The 21210-nt window shown below is 43.5% G+C and overlaps 1 protein-coding gene across 7 annotated transcripts in view; it reads right to left on the bottom strand.

Moving 5' to 3' along the window:
• The window catches only part of caska (calcium/calmodulin-dependent serine protein kinase a), a 151607-nt gene that overhangs the window by 123610 nt on the left and 6787 nt on the right, over positions 1-21210 (bottom strand). The window lies entirely within an intron of this gene.

Genomic DNA, 21210 nt, shown 5'->3' with positions numbered 1-21210 from the left:
GCTCTGGAGATTTTCTGTCTGCAGCTCAAGCTGCAAACTTGAAATTTTAGTTTTTTTCTAACTCGTTTGGCTTTGACATTTTAGAGCTTGAGAAACGAGCAGTCTAATCAATAATGAAAACATCGGCACCTACTACTTGAGATTAAAGTGCAGTCTGGAGTTGACAATCACAGCCCAATATCCACACTTGATTTTCTGCAAACTAAAAAGATGACTTGAAACTTTTTGCTATTTCTGTACAGCAGTGTCTGGCCTGTAATAAGTCTGTCTGGTCACATGAAATAATATTAATTTGGACGTGGAAACATTCCCACTGTGCAATTTTATTTGAGAATAGTATCAAGGTTTTTGGTAGAAAAAATAAAAAGACCAGCACTTTCATTTAAGAACCGCACACAGGGCCGTAACCTAAATACCGGCTGCAGTACATCCTGAAAACGAAAGGCTTTGGCTCCGTTTTCGGAGGCAGCCGGAGCCGTCCGTATTATCGTCACACTCAGAACAGCGTCGGCCTTTTTCCCGAGCGCCGCTTTCTGCCAGCTCCACAAGTTCTGCAGGACTCGGGCAGCTCTGCCAAGGAGAGAGAGAAAACCAGTCTGCCACTTTCTGCCAAGTTCTCACACGGGCCTGAAAGGAAGCGAGCGGCCATTTATGTTCTCCTTCTAGCAAAAACAGAACAAGGCCGGAAAGGAAGAGACGGAGAGAGGAGGAAGGATTAGAGAGGGGAACGGTGAAATTAAACAAAATGCAGGTTTTTGTGGTGGAGAGTTGGTCTGGAGTCTCTCCATTAGGAACTCATTACGCTCTGGGGGGAACCAATCACATTGTTTGAGCTTTATGTGGCGATGATGCCGATCCAATCCCAATCTATTAATATCTAGCAGCCACCGATCTGAGTCCTGATACTACTTTCCACCGCTCACAACAAGACGTTACAACCTACGACTGCGAGCAGCATTAACAGCTTTGTGAAAATCTCTTTCATGGCTACAAAAAGTTGCTTTAAGGTGTAAATATCTCTAAATAAATCTAATCAAATCGATGCAGGATTTGATCAGGCAGCGACACGCAGCCCTAGTAACACGTAAACACCATTCATCCATGTTTGGTTGCAGCTAGGGATGCGCCGAAATGAAAATTCTTGGTCGAAACCGGAAAACCGAAAAAATGAAGACCCCAAGGCCGAAAACGGGTATTTATATAATACTTATATAATACTTTATATATTGAAATACGTCCACGCAGCAGACATGCCCGTGCTGGCTGCGGTTTTCGCTTGCGTCATCACAACATCCTGTTTCGGCCGTGTTGTTTCAGTGATAAAAGTCAAAACCCTAGTTGCAGCCTTTGCCTGAGTGCTGATAATGACATCGCCAAGCATCCACATTGCACAATTCACAAATGCCTCTCTAACTGACATTTTTCAGAGTAGTATTTCCACTCAACAGACAGTCAGTTGATTAACCCATTCAGACCGGATCACACATCTATGCGTAGTTACCATTAAGGCCGGCAAACGCATCTGTGTTTTCGAGGCACATGGCCAATTATATGCACCGTGATTGGCTGAAATATTCTTGGGGTGAGTGACAGAGACGCTTAGGGATTTTTTTTAAACTCACGTGACTAATAAAACGCTTTGTGATTGGTCGAAATAAGCCTGACACGTGGAGTATGTTTTGGTCGAAAATTTTAAACACCGTGCTAGCGATGCGTCACGGCTGACTCAAGTGAAGGAAGTGATATTGACGAAGTAATTGAAAAAATAGATCTTTACTGATTTTCAAAATTTTAAAAATGTTTGGTGTTTATTGGTTTTTAAAAAAAAAATGCATTTGAAGATTATGCCCTAGCAAGTCAGTCAAGTTGAAAGCCAAAGAAGTAAGCTGTCAAATGCTTTTTATCTCATGTTTTTATCTGCTACAGAGCCTGAGAAATTAAGGTTTTAGTAAGCGTTGACATATTCTGAAAAACCTCAGGTTTTGAGAGGGGGTTTACAGAAGAGTGTTTAGGCATAAAAAGGCCTGTTTTAGCAGGCGTTTTAGGCCTAAATGGGTTAACCTTCTTCTTCTTCTTCTTCCATTTTTGGCAGCTTTAATGCTAGCTAACAAAGAGGAAGCAAAAATGACGCTACAGGGACGTGGTTTTGGTTTATGGCAGACTCGAAATTATAATACTGATACAGATCCGCTCCCATCATTTTAAAAAACGCCTATACATACACCGATTTACCCCCGATACAGATCAGGACAATCCAGTTTTTTTCCTCTACATCAGTTGAAACATGCCCCATAATGAAATCATGAAATAATGATGTGTTACCAGACTCATGTTCTGATAAGATTTGAGTCCGGGATAAGGTTAACCTTGAGAAGAGAGAAAAGAGCATCAAAGTCTTTCATATCTAAAAATGATGACTTCCCATTCATCTTCCCAGTCGCCTGATTCCTGATTAGAGCACAAGGAGAAGGTCAGCGAGGTTTGGATTCAAGCGACAAAAAACAATAAAACAATAAAACAAAGCTGCTCTGAAGGGCTCTAGTTTCCGATCTTCCCTACATCTGCTATAAAAAACTACCCCTCCCCTCCTGGTACGCAGCGTAACTTCCACTCTGTTCACTTCCAACTCCTGATCTCCCTCTCACAGTCAAAGGCAAAGCCACAGCAAAGCACCATGAATCGGGCTGTATCTGATTTCTCGTGCTAGTCCGCAATTGATCTACATGCCGGCGTTGCTTCTCCAGGGCCCGGGCCCCAATCAGCTCTCCACGCAGAATACACAAAATCTATGCCACACAGTCAATTGTCTGGGAGAGAAACTGTGTGTGTGTGTGTGTGAGAGAGAGAGGAGCTCAATACTCAGCAGAAAGCTTTGAGCAAAGCCTTTCTCTTGCCCACAATAAGTTCCTGTGTGCTTGTAAAGGCCATCTCCGATCCTAAGTGCAGTGCGGGTCCTGGCACTATAGAGCGGCTGGAGTGGCTGAGCCGCCGACCGCCTCAGCAGGAGCTCGGAGCGAAAAGAAAAGCTCTGACCTTTACCTTGCCTGCTGCCTTTGTCGCTTCAACATTTGCCGGAGTCTGAAAGTGCCGATGCAGGCCTGAGCCCACTCACCCAAAGTCAAAGCTATGGCTGCATAGTGACGGCGAGAAGAGGTGGTCAACGATCAGCGGGACGAGAAGATGAGTTTTAGTTTCTCGGTGATCGTTCAGAAGTAGGTCCAGATCTTTCAATCCTGAGCATCGGCCGATCCGAGTCCCAAAAAACTGAACTACAACTGGACTTGAAGACACTTCGTCACTCATCCAAGAGGCTTCTTCGGTTTCACCACCTTAAATCTTGGGTTTCTCCTCCATAAAACAAGCAATACAAATGGGATTGTCAGATTTAATCTTTTATGGAAAATGTTTTTCTCCCTCCAAGCCTTTGTTGGACAACAATTTTGTACTGTCAACATTTTCTAACACTCTGAAGTGACATCATCTCTCTGGCTGTGAATCCAGTCTCCTACCTTGGACGGTCGGCTTTTTGCGTTCTGTATTTCTGGCGAACGCTCCGTTTGTTATTGGCTAAGAGTACGAACCTGCCATCTGTCTCTTGTTTTTTTCTTTTTTTCTTTTTCCCGTTTTCCCCCGTTTAAATGTCACCGCTCATCTCTCGCTGCTCGTTTCAAATGAATAATTACCCGTCGCTTAGTCTCTTGTTTTGGCTGCCGGCGGAGACGTATGGTCGGACACTAACGCGGATATCTCCCACTCGAAGCTGAAAATGTATTTTTGGTGGAGAGCACTTTTGTTTCCGCTCGTCATTAATCATGAACGGCGCTGCACGGCGGCGGCGGCGGCAGAGCACCCAGAAAATAGCTTAATGACAGCGGGGAAGGTGTTGGTGACAACAACAGGCCAGTTTCAAATTAATTAGAGTTTATACCACACTTTCTGTGAGGAAACTACAGGCATCCTTGTTTTTATACATTTGTTTTAATTAATTTAAGCATTATTGCAGCAGAAAAACATCATTAGTCTGGCTTCCGTCTGACTGCAGCAGAAGGGTGAAGTGTCTAGAAAGGCGGCAAGCAAAAATGCAAATGAATGTGTATTTCTTTTAGGGCTGCAACGGCTCGTCGACATCAGCTATGCAAATGCAGCAATTTGTTGTTATTAATACTTTTATCCTGCAGAGTAATTCAACACTGTCGGAACCGCAGAAGAAGACGAAGTGGTTGCACAATTAATACAAATGAATCTACTCCCAACTGTAGATGAGCTGCTCAATGTTTGGACTACAACAGTGAATTTAGTCTGATGGCTGGTTGGTTGGTCGGTGGTCAGAGCCTGGGAGTCATCCTTATTGTGTTTATGAGAAAAGAGCGGACGCTAATCCAGATGCTAATGGCTAGCATGGCTAGCACTGCTTTCCAGTTAATTTAAAGTTGTAGGCAGTTTGTTTCTCCACCAGGGGGTCGCGTTAACCGGATATTTTCCGTCATTGACCGTTTTTTTTTTTGTTTTTTTTTTTAAATGTGAAGGAAAAATCTGAAGGCTGTCCGTCATTTTGACAGATTGCAATTCACACTCCTGACCACTTGGTGGCGAGTGACCTTATTAATTGGCTCTTGTCTCTCATTGCAGTTTGCGTTCCAAACATTGCAAAACTTTTGTCGGTGCACGATTTCCTGGTACACCGATTACACTGATGCACACGTCAGAGCTCGGCTAATCGGCTAACCATAGACCATATAGACAATATATATGTTTATATGTCTATGTTTATGCGGCTAATGGCTACCAAAATGGAATTAGCATACCACCGAAGCACTTCAACCCTACGGTACCGTCTAAGAGCTGTTTACGCTAGCAGTCCCGTTCCGAGTACGGACAAGACATGTCGGCAGCTGAAACTTTTGTTGTTTTTTTGTTACCATTTAAAGTCATACTGTTCTGAAAAAAAGTACTTAAAGTTAATGAAACTTTAATGAAAATTAAATGCTATTGAATATGTCTTTATTATCATTTTTAAAAAATTAAAGTGACGGGTAAAAATAGATTATGACGGGATTTTTATGACCCTGTCAGACAACGAAAACGTCTAGCGCAACCTCTGTTCTGCACATCAAGACAATTTTGCGGTTCTCTACGTCACTGCAGAAGAAGAACCGACAAAAATATGACATAGTTAAATCTATCCAGCTAAAATAAAATTGTAAAACTACGCCCCAAGATAAGAATCAAAACAGAAATGTTGAAATAAAATCCTAAAAATCCATCAAAGAAACCTGGTTTAACTGTCAGTCAGCCTCAATCAGGAAACTTTCAAAGATCTACCTGCCACCAAAATCTATAAATCAAGAAGCGTCTGTGTGTCTGTCTGTGGCACACATATCTCGCGAATCGTTGGCCCGATTGATTTGAAACTGGGCAGGTGTCTCGCTACGGGCACGAAGATGTGCATTGCTAAGTTTGACGTTGTTTGGATAAGAAATGTAAAATATATCGGTAAAATAGGTTTTCTCCGCTCTAATATTTCCACTAATCCTCATACACAGCACCTGTAGGCTCCCACTATAGGAATACATACTTCCGACGGGCACTGCACTAGTAAATATTAACGCAAAGATGTTTTAAAGTATTATGTGCCATATTTTTTAGTTTGTGCACGACTTAAATTAGTTTTTAGGGGTCTACCTTTTGGCGTATGGCTTGTTGTTGCCACTGAGCTCTATCCAGCAGCACTGGTCATGTGCTTATGTCTCTTAATCCAAAGCTAAAGCTAAGATTAGCCCACATACACACACACAAGGGTCACACACACAAACCCCACACACACAAACACACACATACGGCTACAAACCAAGAGATCACATAACGCCTTGCATAAACAGGGCGACACGGCTTACGCACACATGATTACACACAAACACTTTATTTATTTTCTGCAGCTACTTTAGTGAAAAAAAAGAGTTGTTGGTGTCGACACTTAATCAACACGACTGAGCGCGCTCACGCGGATCACACGGCTGAACGACCAATAAGGACCAATGTTGGTTATGTCTTCAAACTGAAAAGCATCTATTCCCATATGTTTCCACTTTACATCAGCGCTAAAGACATATGAAGACATTCGATCCTCGTCCATCTCATTGTAGCTGGCAGTTAAGTCTCTAGGAGATGTTTCAGTCTCGGGTATATTTCAAGTGTTTGAGAGTAAGGGATGTCCCGATCAGTATCAGGACTGATGCAGGCATCTTTAAAATGATCGAGATCAGGCAGCCAGACCATATGTGTGACGTAATCTAATAGTGTTTGGCTAGCATCAAAGCTGCCAACAATCAAAGGAGAAGAAGAAGAAGAAGAAGAAGAAGAAGAAGAAGAAGGACAAACACTGAACGCTTCGTTTAAAAGAAGAAGAGAAAAGTTTCCTGGAGACAGCGTCAAGGAGAAACATCTTCCAGAGAGGGTTAGGGAGTTTATGGCAGCGTTGGATGACCAGAACATTTCTGGAGTAGAGAACACAAGGTACCAGCTACCCTCTCCACACTACATTAACTTTGACAGAAAGATTTATTGGACTGAATCCAGTCCACTCTAGGAGAAGACAAGGAAGACAAGGACAGACTTTAGGAAGCTACAGGAGACCAACTTTAGGACATTTAACATCAGACTTTAGCAGCTAAAGAGACTCTCAGGGGCAGGTCAAACAAGGAAATCTCAAAACAGAATCCATGGAGTCCACTGAGGCAAAGCTAGAACCAAAACCAAACCAAACCAAAACCACATCACTGTAAGGCCAAAATGTTTTCTTCTTCTGCTTTAGTTGCATTTGGCTAGCGTCAAAGCTGCCAAAAATCAAAGAAGAAGAAAAAGAAGATGACAAACAAAGACATAAGTAGACAAAAGAAGACAGAAGAAGAACAAAAATCGCGTGACTAAACTGTGTGGAAGAACTTTACTCTGGAAAATAAAGTCAGTCAGACAGAAATCACTAAATTGTTCCATGTGGATGCGTGGTGAGGTGGTAGTAGTTGATCATCTAAACAGAATCCATGGAGTCCACTCAGGTTAAAGGCTGCACCCAAACAACAACAACAAACACTGAACGTCTAAAAGAAGAGAAAAGTTTCCTGGAGACAGCGTCAAGGAGAAACATCTTCCAGAGAGGGTTAGGGAGTTTATGGCAGCGTTGGATGACCAGAACATTTCTGGAGTAGAGAACACAAGGTACCAGCTACCCTCTCCACACTACGTTAACTTTGACAGAAAGACTATTTGGACTGTCCAACAAAGGTTCAGAAAAGGCAACTGGACTTGTAGAGTTATTTTTTTGAGAAGACGTTTCACATCCGAGTAGCTTCTTCAAGTCCAGTTGCCTTTTTTTGAACCTTTGTTGGATATACCATGACCTGGATGACTGAGAACCGTCACAGACATCATTTGGACTGAATCCAGTCGACTCTACGAGAAGACAAGGAAAGACTTTAGGAAGCTGCAGGGGAGGAAGTTTTGTTTGGATTACCATAATTACTTGGTAAGGAATAACCGATTTGACTCGGGAAATCTGTTTTGATTTAAAAGATGTGAGTGCATCGGTACACGGACGCCTGAATCAGTCTCAGTGTAGCTTGAACCGGCCAATTGCCCGATTACAAACATATAAATTCATTTAATGTTGCTCATGTCCCTCTTGACCCCTTCCAGATCACGTCAGATTGCGTCGCGAGTTTGTGAGGGAAAGTTAAAAACGGCCGACTCTGAGGCTGTTTACAACGTGCCGACAAGAAAGTCGAATTTTACATGAAGATTGGAGCACTGGATAAAAGCGTTGCCATATGCAACGAGTGTAAAACTGCGCTAAACCACAACGGTAGCACGACAAATCTCCACTGTCACTTGGTAAGACGGCATGGGGGAAACAGGCGATGAGGAGGCTAGCACAGCTGGCACAGATCTCTCTCCTAGTCGTTTCTTTGACTTTATTCACTTGCGCCAACGAAACATTGTTCTTTCAGCCAGATTAACACTAATGAACATGAAGGAAATTCCACATTTATAGTACTGACATGGTAATATCTGCTTTCAACAAGGCGTCAGATTACATCGTGCCCCCTCTAACTGAACGTTGCCGCATCGCACCGTATTTAAATTCTACCGAATCGAAATCGTTCAATTTCAAAACGTATCGTATCTTACCTCCTGTTTTGAGATTTATATCGGATCGTCTTGCGCTGGAGAGACGCACACCCAAAATTATTACACCACATATTTTCCACCGGCGTTTATTTGCATCCATCAGGTAAAAACTGAGATCAGAGCTCAAACGCCGGTTGTGGACGCGTACGGCGCGAACGCAGGTAGCTGGATGTCAATGCGACGTCTGAACGGGGAAAGTGTAAAGGGAGTGCTGGGTGATAAGGCGCAAACTATCTGCTGGTTCCAAAGGTCTGAGGAAGAGGAGGAGGAGGAGGAGGATACTAAACACGATGATTTTATAGCGGTATATTAAAAAAAGCATCTTCTTTTCAGTGTGTGTAGTTCACCGACACAATCAGTCATCGCCCTCCATTTTATCAGCAGCGGTAGAAAACTTTCACTTTCATTTCAGGCTACACATCATCATTACATCATCGTGTTTTATTTTCCTAACGTAGCGAGAGGAAGCAAAGGAACGAGACAAAAAGACAGACAGCGTGGACGCCCCTTTAGGTCCACGTTTAATTCCTGCTAAGTAATGTCGCGCTGTGAGACTGCGTAAGGAAATGCGAGGTGTTTTTTTTTCTCTCTCTCTCTGTCAACAGTTTTATTTTAATGCGTATAATTGCACAGAACCTCGAAGGTCACAGTCTACACAAAAGCGTGGGCTTCCCCCATAAGTTGCGGGCCCGGGGCGTCAACACATTTAAACAGCGACGAGAATATAGCTGGATGCTATTTAGCTACAATTACTCATGTTGGCTCATTATGTATAAACACTATCGCACAGTGGGCATGACTGGGGACAAGCCTAAGCTCCAGATACCAGACTACACAAACACACACTTTCTCTATGTCCTCGGGTGCTTTAGCAAACACACACACACACACATATGGAAGCAAAGGTGCCGCTGAGAGAAGAAGAAAACGCTGCGTTGCTGTCTGGGCAGCCGTACGGGGTTTGTGTCAAACAGAAGGACTGGTGAAGAAGCGAAAGGGTTTCAGTGTGTTTACACGATCCCAACAGAGAGCAGGACGACCCCACGTCTGAATGTAAAAGCGTGAGAGCGGCTCATGGACGTACTTGTCCTCTGAGCCGAGGGGCTTGGCTTGGTCAGGCGCTCTGGCAAGAGGTGAGCCCCGGGGGCTTTTAACGGAAGCCTCGGGGAAACTGCTGAGCACTGCCGTTATCGTGGAGTCTGTGTGTGTGTGTGTGTGTGTGTGTGTGTGTAAATGTACTGTGGGCGAGCACTTAACGGCAGCATAAAAACGCTGGAAAACAACACTGACTCCAGCACATTTCAGCTCCGTCCACGCCAAACCTTCTTCTTCTTCTTCTCTTTAAATATGACCACACAAACAAAAACAAGTGAATCCAGCCTATCTACAAAGTAACACTAATAAACAAACATTATAATTATAATAAAAACAGTCTTTATTTCTACAAAGTACTACTGCAAAGACATCCGCTAACGCTAGCAGAGGTAACGGTCCAAATCCTCTGGACGTCCTGTGGTAACAGAGAGAAGGAGGCTGCACATCAACTATCTGATAAAGTTATTAGACCTTTAGCTGCTACACTATCCCATCTAACAACACTATTAAATGCTACTGATGGTGCTGAGGTGCTGCATGTTTTTATACAGGCTATACATATCTGTAGAGCACAGTATGTAGCACATGAGCTGTCTGTTCTCAGCGTACGTATTCAAGTCAAGAATATAGATTTCATTCCTTTCTACTGGGATTTTATTAGTGACGTCATCAGGGACTAAACTCGAGCACTGATTATTAGGGATGCACCGAAATTTTTCGGCCAAAAAAAAACGAAAATGCGTTGTAGCATAGGCTGTAAGAAAAGTGGACGCCATGACAACTCCTCAAAAGTGAAGCCAGGCTTGGGACGTTGGAGATGTTCTTTAACCGACAACCTACAACCAATCAGGGCATCCCGATCAGCCAATCAGATTCAAACTATGCATCCTGCTTCTTAACAGACGCCTTAACCGTTGTTCATCCTCGAATCTTACTTTGCTTTCTTTTTACAACTAGGGATGCACCGAAAATTTTGGGCGGGAAACCAAAAAAATGCACTTTCGGGCCATTTTCGGACGAAAAATTGCTGTGGTTGTTGGTTACATCATCACAACATCATGTTTTGGTCGTGTTGTGTCGGCGATACATTTTCGGTTTTTGGCCGAAAATTTTGGGAATTTTATCGCTGAAACAACACGTGCAAGCAACAACTGCAGCAATTTAGGGATGGACCGAAAACATGATGTTGTGATGATGCAAGCAACAACAGCAGCAAATTTTCGGGCAAAAACCGAAAATGCACTTTAAGGCCATTTTCGGACGAAAAATTGCTGTGGTTGTTGCTTACATCATCACAATATCGTGTTTCGGCCGTGTTGTTTCGGCCGTGTTGTTTTGGCGATACATTTTCGTTTTTTGGCTGAAAATTTTTGGAATTTTATCCCTGAAACAACACGTGCAAGCAACAACTGCAGCAATTTAGGGATGGACCGAAAACATGATGTTGTGATGATGCAAGCAACAACCACAGCAATTTTTCGGCTGCAAATGGCCCGAAAGTGCATTTTCAGGTTTTCAGCCGAAAATTTTTGGAATTTTATCGCTGAAACAACATGTGCAAGCAACAACCACAGCAAATTTTCGGCCGAAAACAGAAAATGCACTTTCGGGCCATTTTCGGACGGAAAAATTGCTGTGGTTGTTGCTTACATCGTCACAACATCGTGTTTCGGCCGTGTTGTTTCGGCCGTGTTGTTTCGGGGATACATTTTAGTTTTTTGGCCGAAAATTTTTGGAATTTTATCGCTGAAACAACACGTGCAAGCAACAACTGCAGCAATTTAGGGATGGACCGAAAACACGATTTTGTGATGATGCAAGCAACAACCGCAGCAAATTTTCGGTGCATCCCGAGTTGTGAAAGAAAAACAAAGTAAGATTCGAGGATGAACAACGATTAAGGCATCTTGTTAAGAAGCAGGATGCTTATGGGGCGTTCTATTTGTCCACCGAACTCGTTTTCCGAGTCGTTTTCCCGAGTTACGAACCGGAAGTTGCAAATAGAACGCCCCCGAGGTCGTATATACAAGTCGTCAACTCGTCGAGGCTCAGAGGACCCCGAGTTCAGTTTCCAAGATGGCTACCACGAGCATCACACGTAGTAAACATTGTGGTTTTCTACTATTTTAAGCACTTTTGTCTTTGTTGTAACCAAATGTAGAAGTCGTACACGTAGCAGTGTATACGGTTACCTAATAGGCATGTCGCTACAGCTAAATACCGCTTAATAAGTTATTTTGTAGCTTGTGCAGTTTAAATTGGCTAGAGACGCTCCATGTTGCTATGACAACAATGCCGAGTCTTGAGCAGAAAGCGGAGCATCGTTAACGTTAATCAAAACGGAATATTCAGATATCAAACTGGGAAATATGTTTGTGTATGTAGTGAACATGTGAAATCCGCCGTGGTTGCACTGTAAACGAGATAAACACTATAAACATCTTTTCTCCGACCTGTCGTGTTGTGTACAAAACAGAACGCAAAAACCCGCTGTAACTTGTTTTCCGACACGGATGTGACGTCACTCCCGAGTTGCAAGTCGCGCTTACAAGACAAATAGAACGCACCAATAGTTTGAATCTGATTGGCTGATCGGGATGCCCTGATTGGTTGTAGGTTGTCGGTTAAAGAACATCTCCAACGTCCCAAGTCTGGCTTCACTTTTGAGGGGTTGTCATGGCGTCCACTTTTCTTACAGCCTATGCTACAGTGCATTTTTTGTTTTTTCGGTCGAAAATTTTTCGGTGCATCTCGTTTCCTGAACTGATTCAATTCAAATTCACAAAGATTACATAATTATATTTCAAAACTTCCGGTATTACAATTACAGTATTTTACAATCTTAACATTTCTATTATGATTCCAAATTTACTCAAAAACTGAACAATAAAGACAAGCTGAGAGTTTTTGTCACCTCTGCAGGTGTAACTCATCCCATCCTCCAACACAAGCACCTCTTCTTCTTCCTCCTCCTCCTCCTCCTCCTCCCATCAGTGACTCATTCTTTCAGAGCGCACCTGATCTCATCTCATCCTCTCATCCTCCTCCCGTTTCGTCCGGCCTCCGGCAGCAAACAGCCAAGGAGGTGTATCCACAAGATTGGAGGAGAAGAGGGCAAATATCTGACGAGGCTGGAGTGTTGTCAGTACAGTTGGGCACAAACACACTTTCATATCTGCAGCAGACTATTTGGCTACGGCCACAGCAGAGAGAAATGAACCAACAAGTCAGTGATTTAACACTTCACCAGTCTGGGAGAAGGTGTTTTTTATTTTTTATTTTTTTGTATTGTAGTCATGCTGCTGCACACGTGAGAGTCATTAGCCGACAGATTTAGACGTGGGGTATTATTTTTGAGCATATTTCCCTCACCACGCCCCCGCGCGCAGAGAGAATGCAGTTTGAAGGCCCGTCAGCTCCCCGTAAAGCTCCAGATGGCGGAGCAGAGGAGGCCAAGAAGTGACAGTGCCACCGCTCTTTCATTCACGGCCTCTCTCTCTCTTCTCTTTCCTCTCGCTGCTTCTGCCGCTCGCACAGCGCCTTGGTGAGGGGTTACGTGAACGCGATGGAGATGAAGGGATGAGTAACGACAGCTCCGTTTGAGCTCCTGACAGATTGATAAAAAGAAGGAGAGCGAACACGAGCGGAGACGACGTACGAGGGCTGGAGTAGCAGCGACGCATGCACGCACGCATCGCACGGGCCGAGGCGCGAAGGCGTCGCCATTGTCGCTGAGTGGGACACAATAAAAAGACTCGGGGGGGGGGGGGGGGGGGGGGGGGGGGGAGCTGAGTCATATCAGCTACAACTCCACCTCGGGGCTGATTATCTCCTTTGACTATGATGCCAGTTTGAGTTGTGAGTTCCAGAGCAGGGCTAAACCTTTTCTAAAAATCCATTAGCAGACGTAAAGTTCGAGCCGTTTGAGGTGGTTTGATCATCCGGGTAAGGATTTACCTCCCGGTTGAGGTTTAAAGATTTTGTTTAAACCCAACCTGAGGGGGAATATCATCTTTCCTAAGTGTAAACAATTAAAATGATTAAATTAATAACTGCACAAGGTTTTCTTAAAGTTGCTTCTTTGCATCTTTACTAATATTTCACAGCACAAAAGAAGACTGTGATTTTGGGTACTGGTTTCCTTGTGGTTGAGGTTTGATTTTAAATATAACCAAAGACTCACACTGAAGCTAACCCTTTAAGACCGGATCACGCATCTATGCGTAGTTACCATTAAGGCCGGCAAACGCGTCTGTGTCATTTTGAGCGTTGTCGTCTTTTTCGAGGCACATGGCCAATTATATGCACTGTGATTGGCTGAAATATTCTTGGGGTGAGTGACAGAGACGCTTAGGGATTTTTTTTTAAACTCATGTGACTAATAAAACGCTTTGTGATTGGTCGAAATAAGCCTGACACGTGGAGTATGTTTTGGTCGAACATTTTAAACACCGTGCTAGCGATCCGTCACGGCTGACTCAAGTGAAGGAAGTGATATTGACGAAGCAATTGATTCGTATTTTAATGAAATTATAGAGGATGACACAAGACCAGATTTAAATGATATCCCAGATGATTTAGATGTCGATGTACCAGCCGATCGCGTAGTTAGAGAGCAGTGGATTTTGGCGATGTTTCGAGAGGGAGAGGAGGATATGCGCGATGTACACTCACCGCCAAGTTGTTATGTTGTTGACATTATACGGTTTCTCAAGACGCTTTTACAACAAACAAATTTAACATGAAATTATTAGGTAAAGAAGAAGTAACTCTGTTTTGTTGTGGGTTTTTTCTATATCTTTGTTTCAGTGATGTTCACTTGTCACTTTGGTACCTCAAAAGTATGAAATAAAAATAGATCTTTACTGATTTTCAAAATTTTAAAAATGTTTGGTGTTTATTGATTTTTAAAAAAAATGCATTTGAAGATTATGCCCGAGCAAGTCAGTCAAGTTGAAAGCCAAAGAAGTAAGCTGTCAAATGCTTTTTATCTCATGTTTTTATCTGCTACAGAGCCTGAGAAATTAAGGTTTTAGTGTTGACATATTTTGAAAAACCTCAGGTTTTGAGAGGGGGTTTACAGAAGAGTCTTTAGGCCTGAATGGGTTAAAACCGATGCTATTTAAAGTCAAATCAGACTTTATATGATGACGTGAAGCGGCGCAGAGAGAGTCTGAGCAGGGAGTGGGGCGCATAAAGAGTGAACTAAAGCGGTAATTGTGCGTTGTACCGTGAGACCGCGGCAGCTTGACGTAAGACGATGTGGTTTTCCGCCCAGTTCACCGGGGCGAGTCTCGCTCTGCGCCTCCCGTCGCCGAGCCGCCCCAGTCGCACCTTACAACGGGACGGCCCGGGACGGAGAGCATGTGTCGCCCATCTGTCGGACAATATGTCAGCGCAGCCATAATACCCCGGCTAAATGCGGCGGCGGCGGCGGTGGCGGCCTCCGAGTGTTCGCTTCCTGATCTAATCTCTCCACTCCATTGTCTTCCGCCTTTTCAAATCAGTTCTTCCCCAGAATTCAGAGTAAGATTCACAATTCTTGTGACTTTTCTGATCTTTTTAAATCAGTTTTTCCCCAGAATTCAGAGTAAGATTCACGGTTAGATATTCCTAACCTTGCCCCTCCACCAAGAGGAACACTGAATCTCGTCTCCAGCTGCTAGAAATGATTTAAACCCAGAGGTAGCTGCACCGCAGAAAACAGACCCAACAGGTTCAAGTTGGCGTCCACTGTCCAGACACTGTATGTCCACTGTATGACACTATGTTTGATTGAGATTGGGGCAATCAGAATCTGTTTGTACTCGATGCTGCCGTGTGAATGAGTCTGATTATAATTGCTCCCCGTGGTCATGATAGCTGCAGAGGAAACGGATTTTTGTTTAAATTGGAGGATAACGAAGGAAGAAGACGCCGCCACCGCCGCCCACGTGAACCAGCTGTGCACAGTTCAGTCTTTACCGCTGGATAAATAAAGCTCATGTGAATGTCAAATGTCAGGGTAGTTAGCAAAATGATGTGTAAAAGTCGTGGAGGTTTACGAAGGCGTCCGACCGTCCGACAGGCCCCTCAGGTCTGAACATTTCCCCTTAACTCAACACACACGGAGGCGTTCGTTCATTTAATCAATACCATCTATTGTTTGTTTGGCAGGCTGGATAGAGAGTGATCAGACCATCATGTCCTCTGTCTCTCTGTCTCTGTCTCACAGGAGCTCATTATTACCAATCAGAGGAAAACACCAAAACAATGACGACAAATGAAATGCATCTGTGCTGGTTTACACTAGCGGCCGCCATCACAACACATCAGACTCCGCCGAGTAGCTAACAGAATTAAATGTGCATTTCAGGACCTGGATTAATGCACGTGACAGTGACGGGACCAAACGTAATATACGTCGTTAACCGTTGGACGGACGCGTCTTCAAGTCACTGCTCTTGTTCCGACGCCAAACATCCCCAAGGAGCAACAAAGCAGGGAGCAACTGGTGGCCCTGCTATTAACGGGCAGTAAGTTTTAACGGACTAGTACCTCGTTAGAAGTCTTTATAGGTTAGTAAATAACAATAACTGGTGGACTAACAGAGTCCAGAATCAAAGGCTCTTGGTGTTACAGAGCTGCAGGACGAAATGGAAACGTATTCAAATGTTTTAACCCTCCTCTCCGTCCTAACATAGTGAATACCTGCTGACTAGGGTGGTTGACAGTAAACTAAAATATACTGGAGCCTCAAAAAAGTGTTATCTACACCGATCAGCCACAACATTATGACCACTGACAGGAGAAGTGAATAACATTTAAACCATCTTGTGACAATTCAGTGTTCTGCTGGGAAACTTCTGGACCTGGCATTCATTGGTGTGGATGTTACTTAGACATGTAGCACCCACCTAGACCAGACCAGGCACCCCCACCCCACCTAGACCAGACCAGACACCCCCACCCCACCTAGACCAGACCAGACACCCCCACCCCATAGCAATGACCCATCCCCAGCGGGATTCAACCACAAAAACACTTTAGGAACAACTCAAAACAAAACATGAAGAACAGCACAGTATCTGTGGGATGATCCACAGAGGACCCTCCCCTCAAAGGCCCCCACTAACAACAGGACACCCTCAGAAGGCCCATGTCCATTCTCTGATGAGTCACCACAAGGGAGACCTACACAATAGTAGGAAGGAGGTGGTCATAATGTTATGCCTGATCGGCGTACATCCTCCTCTAAATTCCAGTGGGCTGATGGAAAGCATAAAAGAGAATCTTTATTAATTTACTCCTTAATTAAATTTTAGTCGGCTAAAAAAAGAACCCAAATCCGTCTCCCTCTCGTCTCCAGCGACAGAACCCAACAGTCTCTCTCTCTCCATCTCTATCTCGTCTTGTCCTCAGACTCGTTTGAGCCTTTTGTTGTCCTGATTAAAAAAAAAAAACAAGCGTCTGTCCACTCTGAGGGACGACCGGCTCCGATAGGTAGATGTTCATCTCTGAGGATGCTCGGCCGCTGACGTCAGCACACACACGACGTGGTGCTTTCTCTGGGGAGGACGGGGCTGGCGTCTGGGACGTCACGAAGGAGACCACGTATCTGAGGCTGGGGGCCATTTTGGGAAATTGTCCAATGATTCTTGCCTCATCTGCTGATTTTCTGATCTATAAATGTCGCCAATTAGTCTATTTAGGTGTAAATATCAGAGCTTAGACGTAGACCAAAAACTAAAACTAAACGACAAGTGAACAAGCAAAAATGGATCTGCACCAAACACGATTCCCTTGTTTACAATTCAGCCGTTTAGCATTTTCGACTTATGCACAGAAATTTATAGCAGCAGTAGAAGAGCCAATCGATGAATAAAAAAAAAAGAACAATACAAGGAGCAGCAATTTCTAAAAGGAATGAAAAGAAATGGGCGACTGTGCAGGATATTTTACGACTTGTTAAGTCAAAAACATAGCGCACACACAACAGATGTTAAGTGTTCAGACTTTTAAAAAGACCGGAAAGCACCAGTAAAGCAAATCAAGACCAGACACGCAGCCCTCTACGACAAAACAGTCTCCAGCTGCCTCGCCGTACCTTTTTATGTGCAAATATAAATTTGTTCTTAATCGACCTGCCTCGTTAAACAGAGGTTAATTAAATAAAAGCCACGCATCCGTCGGAGAGAGAGAGAGAGAGAGAGGAAAGAGGAGTCCGAAAGCATTGGAGAAAGCAAAATCTCTAACAACGGGCGTAACGAGTGCGTCCAGAGACGGAGCGCTATAGAAACGGCTTTACAACGGCAGCTGAATAGAGCGATAAAAATGTCATCTATTACGCCAGTAAACCTGCGGGCCTTCATGCCCGCCGCCGCTAACAATGGGCCCGCCGCTGTGAAGAAGAGGCCTTGAGGCAGGAAACGGTTTCACGTCTTCTATTCATTTTATAGAACTCAATGTGCATTATACTAAAACTAATTTCCAACCGTTTTCTACTACAGAGCCTCTATAGTATTTATCCTAGATTCGTTTTTTTTTTTTTTTTGCTGTGTGTGTTTATTTATCGCTTCTTTTATGGTGTTAAGTTTGTGTTGGATCGGCTTCCTCGAGCTTCTCCGCTTCGCACGAAGCCAAAATAAAGAGGTTTATACAAAGATTACTATCGCTGCAACGGCGTGGATGACGTTGGAGACGTAAATACGCCAATTTGAGCAGAACGCATCAACGAGAAGCAGTGTTTAATGACGAATCCCTAACCCAAACATCACTAGTGAAGAAAATTTAGAGACAAAGACACCTGAGAGACGCTTGTGTTTGTTAATAGTTTTATCCTGCACAGGGCAGCAATACAACTGGTAGCTCAAGATAGCCAGAATACCAAAAGATGAAGAAGAAGAAGAAGAATTTGGACAATTGCTAAAATGAAAACTGCTCCCCACTATAGAGAGCCGAAGTCCCGCCCCCTCTACTTCCGGGTCATGGGACCTATCTTTCGAAAAAATATGAACGGCAGTCTATGGAGAGATCATAATTATTTTTTGGTCCCGTTCGAATTGTGGCATGAATTTCACATATGATGTGTGTGAATTTAAAAGATAATTTTTCACGTCAAGAGATAAATTATTTGACGTAAATAAGCTGAACAACATTAGGTTTTGTATGAGATCGCTTAGTGAACTACATCTCTCTAGAGATCCCTAGAGAACTATGGCTGTCTCCTTGTTGAGCTTTACCGTCTTCTTCCAGGACGAAGGCAGAAGCATCAAACGAGGTGAAAATCATTATAAATCGGGTCATGTCGAGAGCTGTAGTTACACGAAGGGAGTTTTGGTCGGTTCTGTACGCGCCAGCATGCGGGACTTGTAGTTCGTTTAATTACGTATTTTCCATAGCGTTTTACTGAACTATCTTGCGACAAACTGTTACATTCTTGACATGTAAAATCATTTTTTATTCTGAAAAACAACATATGTATAATCCAAGGCACAAGTCGATCGGGACCAGAAAATAATTTATCTTTCGCCATAGACTGCCGTTCATATTTTTTCGAAAGATAGGTCCCATAACCCGGAAGTAGAGGGGGCGGGACTTCGGCTCTTTATGGCTACAGGGAGTCCAGAGCAGATGCTAATGGTGATGCTAATGGCGTCAGTTTGCTTCTGCACATACCAATCCTATAAAAGTTAGATTTCCATTAATGGTATGCTCAAAGCGGGTGGAGACAACCATGAGCAGAAACATAATACAGCTTAAAAGTTTAATTCGGTATATTATTTAGTGGGTAATCAAAGGATCCTACTCAGAAAACAGTCGATAGATTTGAGCGTATCGTATCGTATCGTTAAAATGGAGACTGACTTTAAACCCAGCCCTTTACAGAGGCCACACATATTCCAGTTCTTGGGTTTCTAAAGGAAGCCTATAACCTTCCAGCTGCGTTTCATCTTTAACTGCACATTAAACGAGCTAGAACTTGACCTAAAGTTGACATCGGGCTTTTGTCTACAAGTCGGAACGGGGGGGGAGTTTTCACACAGTATACGAAACGTACCGCAATAAAGGTTTAGTGCAGTGAAAGCAGATAAAAATCACTGCGAAGCCTCTCGACATCTGCAAACCATCTTCAGCACAGGAGGGTTCTTACTCCGAGGCCGTAACTCTAACCGCTCTCTTCTCCCTCCACTGAACAAATAGGTCCGACTGCCGCTGGAAGCACAACGCGTCCAACATTAAGCCCGATCGCTTCTCCAACGCAGACGCCCACCCCTCCTGTTTTGTCGTCGGTGGCAGCCTAAAGTCCCGATGCTCTGCGTTGACTGCGTTTTTTTAGGGCTTTAAAAGGGGAAATGGCTTTTCCCCGTGTGTTACATGCTGGGCGCTGTTTTTCCAGGAGGCCCAGCTGTAACCCAGGTGACAGTGTGTGCTTTGGCATGCAGCATGGAAATTGGTTTAGGCTGAAAAGGCCCCGACTGAACGAAGACTAAGGCAAAGAAAATAAACTGGAAACAAGAGAGAGGAGGACAGAGTAAGAAATAGCACTAAAATGTCTCGAATGTGGCAACTTAATCCTCTGACATGGACAAACCAGAAACCACCAGTCGCTTAAAAAAAAAAAGAAAAGGTATTCATTATGTCTGCACGCTGCAGTGATATCATATTTATCCATAGAAGCTTAAAACGCAGCATGTGAACTTCTAGTAACTCCACAGAGCTCTTCATCAAGTTCCCCCCCCAGCCACAACAGTTTAGTGGGGTAATTTTGGTCTGGAGGATACGTTGTGCGAAGATCTACTGAGCCGATCACGTCATCTGGGCGGGGCTTTATGCGGCGATGAACAGAAGAGTAACAGAAGTATCGCACATGTTGTCTGGGCAACAAAACGGCTGCCCTCTAAGTAGCAGCATGTTTAGATTCCACTGTTGTAAATAGGGATGCAGCGAAAATTTTTCTTTCGGGCCATTTTCGACCGAAATTTTATCGCCGAAACACGATGTTGTGATGATGCAAGCAACAACCGCAGCAATTTTTTGGCCGAAAATGGCCCGAAAGTGCATTTTCTGTTTTCGGACGAAAATTTTCGGTCCATCCCTAAATAAATTGCTGCAGTTGTTGCTTGCACATGTTGTTTCAGCGATAAAATTCCAAAAATTTTCGGCCGAAAACCTGAAAATGCACATTCGGGCCATTTTCGGCCGAAAAATTGCTGCGGTTGTTGCTTGCATCATCACAAAATCGTGTTTTCGGTCCATCCCTAAATTGCCGCAGTTGTTGCTTGCACGTGTTGTTTCAGCGATAAAATTCCAAAAATTTTCAGCCAAAAAACGAAAATGTATCGCCGAAACAACACAGCCGAAACAACGCGGCCGAAACACGGACGCTTTAATCGTTTCATTCTCTTATGGACTTCTGCGTCGTCTGATCGCCTCATTCTAATTTAAGAAATAACTGAAAAGCACGTTGTCAGTGCTGATGTTTGAACAAGACATTCAGAGCAATGATTCTATTTATAAAACCACGTAACTACAGAAATAAATCTAGTTTTATTTCATCGGAGCAGATGTCTGGGATTTTAATAGTTAAAAAATAATAAATAAATACATAAATTGGCTATTTTTGATTTTAGGTCAAACGGAAAATTAATTAGTCTCAATTTAGATTGATGGTTAATAATTGTATAAAGCTATTTCAGCTATAAAATTCAAAAAAAATTGGCCAAAAACCGAAAATGTATCACCGAAACAACACGGCCAAAACAACACAGCCGAAACACGATGTTGTGATGATGCAAGCAACAACTGCAGCAATTTTTCGTCCGGAAATGGCCCAAAAGTGCATAGTTTGAATCTGATTGGCTGATCGGGATGCCCTGATTGGTTGTAGGTTGTCGGTTAAAGAACATCTCCAACGTCCCAAGTCTGGCTTCACTTTTGAGGAGCTGTCAT

This window comes from Chelon labrosus (assembly GCF_963514085.1).
Source record: "Chelon labrosus genome assembly, chromosome: 5".
NCBI lineage: Eukaryota > Metazoa > Chordata > Actinopteri > Mugiliformes > Mugilidae > Chelon > Chelon labrosus.
The sequence above is the reverse complement of the archived record's forward strand: the minus strand, read 5'-3'. Positions and strand labels throughout refer to the sequence as shown.